Source organism: Nicotiana attenuata, unplaced genomic scaffold (assembly GCF_001879085.1).
Source record: "Nicotiana attenuata strain UT unplaced genomic scaffold, NIATTr2, whole genome shotgun sequence".
Classification (NCBI taxonomy): Eukaryota; Viridiplantae; Streptophyta; class Magnoliopsida; order Solanales; family Solanaceae; genus Nicotiana; species Nicotiana attenuata.
In genome coordinates this window covers 1-3,898 of record NW_017672933.1, presented here as the reverse complement: position 1 = coordinate 3,898, position 3,898 = coordinate 1, and positions in this window count along the sequence as shown.

Genomic DNA, 3,898 nt, shown 5'->3' with positions numbered 1-3,898 from the left:
TATATATATATGTCTTATTCCCTCTATTTATAAAGGATTTCACTTGCATATACTCATGAGGGTGTAAAAAAAAGTCATATTTCAGTGTAACTTAATTAATTATAGCAAAATTGAATCATTATGTCGTTAAAATAAATAGTATAACAACTTTGGTACAGATGATTACAGATGAGTAATCATCTGTAAAACTACCTCTAGTTTTCCCGGTGACAGTCGTTTAAGAATATAAAAGTTCTATTTAGGGTCGGTATGCATGATATATTGATAAATTTGTTCCTATTTAATTGTCATGTTTGCTTAAATAGCCAAAGTACTTGTCATTTTAGAAAACAAAAAACTTATTAATTTTTCAATTTTATCTTTAGCATTAATAAGAGCCGAGGGTCTATCGGAAACAGCCTCTCTGCCCCTATCGGGGCAGGGCTAAGGTCTGCGTACACATTACCCTCCCCAGACTGGGTAGTTGTTGTTGTTGTTATATCTTTAGCATTAATAAAGTGCAGATTTATTAAGAGAGATTTGTAAAAGATCAAAGAATAAATAAGGGTAAATTAGTTACTTGACTCTTATTATTAATGTTTTCTTAAAGGATATGTATAAACTAACATAACAAGTAAATAAAAACCGGGGAGTAATTATCATATTATTGGATTATTGTGTATGATCAAACTTTCAGTTTCATCGATTTATAATTCAAAAGTAGTAGTCTTGATTAAGAAATTGTTACAGTTTGAATATTTTTATGAATTTTCTGACTTTGTTCTGAACAGTCTTGCCCCATTTCACAGCCCACCCCATTTTTAGTTCACTATTGTATTTATATATTGGAAGTTTTTTTCTCGGGTTCAAATTCGACATTTGTGTTCGAGTTTGAATTTGAATTTGGATTTTAATATAGAGATTATCTGGAAACGTAAATTCTTCATCACTCCTTTAGACTAATTATAAGAAAATTTGTCTTATAATTATGGAGCGAAATTGTATAAATGGAAAAATATTGTATTATCATTCCAGAGTATTATACTACCATAGTTTAAGCATGTCTGTGTACTTTGTATAATCACATATGTAAAATTAACAACAAAGGTTGTGGTTCAAGTTAGAGGATTCCTTAATTGTTGAAATGACATGTGTAGAGATGAAAATTTAAGCATGTCTGTGTACTTTCTATAATCACATACGCAAATTAACCGACAAAAAGGTTGTGGTAAAGTAGTAAGCACTCCCTCGTTCTTATCATTGTTATTTGTTAGAAAACGCTTTACCCCAAAGTAAAACTTTTCGGCGCAAATCTAAATTTAGTCGGGTCTCAACTATAGGTGTTTAACGGGTGGGCCGAGCCGGGTTGAGAAAAAGGTGACCGGCCGATTTCCAATCCGGGCCGGTTACCGGTTTTCTCAAACTGGGCTTAACGGGTCCATTCGGGTAAAAAATAAACCGGAAGGGTTACGGGTCCAAGGGGTCAGGCTGGGCCGGGTTAGTGTTATTTTTTTATTTATTTTTTGTATTTTGTATAACTATCGTAATTTATATTTGTGACGACCCGACCCGTCGTCTCATGAGTTATCGCCCCGTTTTCCCCATTCCTGCTTCTTTATGCTTCGTTATCCATGTTTTATGTGGTTGAGTTGATTGGGTTGAGTTCGGAGTGAATTGGTAAGAAATGAGACACTTAGTCTCTTTAAGGAAGGCTTAGTTTGGAAAAGTCAACCGGATGTTGACTTATGCGTCAGAGGGCTCGGATGTGATTTCTGATTATTCGGTTAGCTTCGGAGGATGATTTGTGACTTAGGAGTGTGATCGGAAATGGTTTTGGAGGTCCGGTGTAGAATTAGGCTTGAATTGGCGAAGTTAGTATTTTGGCGATTTCCGGTTGATATGTGAGATTTTGATCCGAGGCTCGGAATGGAATTCCGAGAGTTTCTCTAGCTTCGTTGTGTGATTTGGGATGTGTGTGTAAAATTTCAGGTCATTCGGAGGTGATTTGGTTGGGTTTTTGATCAAAAGCGTGTTTCGGAAGTTTTTAGAAAACTTAGGCTTGAATTCGATGTGAATTGATGGATTTGGTGTTGTTTGAGGTGTTTTGATGGTTGGAACAAGTTTGAATGAGGTTTAGGATGTGTCGGTACTTTTGGTTGAGGTCCCGGGGGCCTTGGGTGAGTTTCGGATGGTCAATCGGACCATTTTTGGCTTTAAGGAGTTGCAGATTTTCATTTCAGGTGTTGCAGAGATTTTTCTCTTCGCGTTCGCGTAAAGGACCACGCGTTCGCGAAGAAGGAATTTGGAAGGCAGGAATTTAAGCCTTCGCGTTCGCGTCATAGGCTCGCGTTCGCGGAAGGCTAAGGGGGTTGAGCTTCGCGTTCGCATCAGCCCGTTCGCGTTCGCGTATAAGGGCTAGGGGTCCAGTGGAAGATTGTTCTTCGCGTTCGCGGTTGTGTGCTCGCGTTCGCGTAGGTCTGGGGATTTAAAGCATCGCGTGTGCAGGACCCTATCAAATTCGCGTAGGGTTATTTTTGAGGAATTTAAAAAGTGTGCTTCGCGTTCGCGAGACTGAGGTCGCGAACGCGATGAAGGATTACTGGAGCTGGGCAGAAGGGTTTTAAATATTTTATTCCGCGAGCTTAAGTTATTTTTCCTCCATTGTTGAACATTTTGAGAGCTCTTTGGGAGAAATTGAAGAGGGATTCGAAGAGGATTGATTGGAGGTAAGTTTTATGAACCAAAAACGTCATTATATTGTGAAATTAACCTAGAAATTCAAGGAATTTAGCTAAATAGGAGAGAACTAGGGCTTGGGATTTTGAAATTTTAAATGGGGATTTGAAGGGCTATTTGAGGTCGGATTTGAGAGTTTTTGATATGTATGGACTCGTGGCGAGATAAGGAACCCCTTGATATGAAAATTTCTGAGTTTCGAGAAGTGGGCCCGGGGCTCGGGTTTTGCTAATTTCGAGATTTTTGATATTTTCCGATTGTTTTCGCTTGTGTTTTGTTTCCATAGCCTATTGTGACATATTCGCTCTGGTTTTGGTCAGATTCGACGCGCGAGGAGGTCGATTTGAGAGGCAAGGGCGTAGCGAGCTAGAGCTTTGGCCGGTTTGAGGTGAGTAATGATTGTAAATGATGTCCTGAGGGTTTGAAACCCCGGATTTGCACAACGTAGTGCTATGTTGAGGTGAGACACACGCTATATGATGAGCGTGGGGTCCATTACTACTGGGGATTGCGGCTTGGTCCGTCCCGATTGATGATTTCACCTCATTTTTGACTGAGATTTAATAATTATCAATATGATTTGGGCTAGTTGCCATGTTTGGGGCCTTGTGCCGACTTGTAGAACCCTTAGGGGCATTATGACTGATTTTCCTCACTGTACTTGTTAAAAACCATATCCTCAATCATGTTTCTAACTGCTTAAAACAATATGAAACGGTTTTTGAAATGCTAATCCTAAATGAAAGAAATATGTGGGCTGAGATCCCTACCTTATATTATTGTGCCCGAGAGGCTGTGATTATAATGACTGAGAGGGGTTTAGAACCCAAATGGTGAGGATGTTATACATATATATATTATGGATCGGGCTGCACGCCGCAGCAAATACTTATATGGATCGGGCTGCGCGCCGCAGCAATATAGCGCTTGGGCTGTAGGAGCCCCACCCGGAGTCTGCACACCTCCAGTGAGCGGAGTCGACTATTTATATGGATCGGGCTGTGCGCCACAGCGATGTACGGATCGGGCTGCACGCTGCAACGGTTATTTTGATTTCGGTTATTGTGAGAGATATATGGTTACTGTGTCGAGGAACGGATTTATACTTGTTAAATACCTGATAAGCTACCTGTTTTTACCTGATTTAAAGAGATTTCACTTGATTTCTTCACTATTTGCTGCT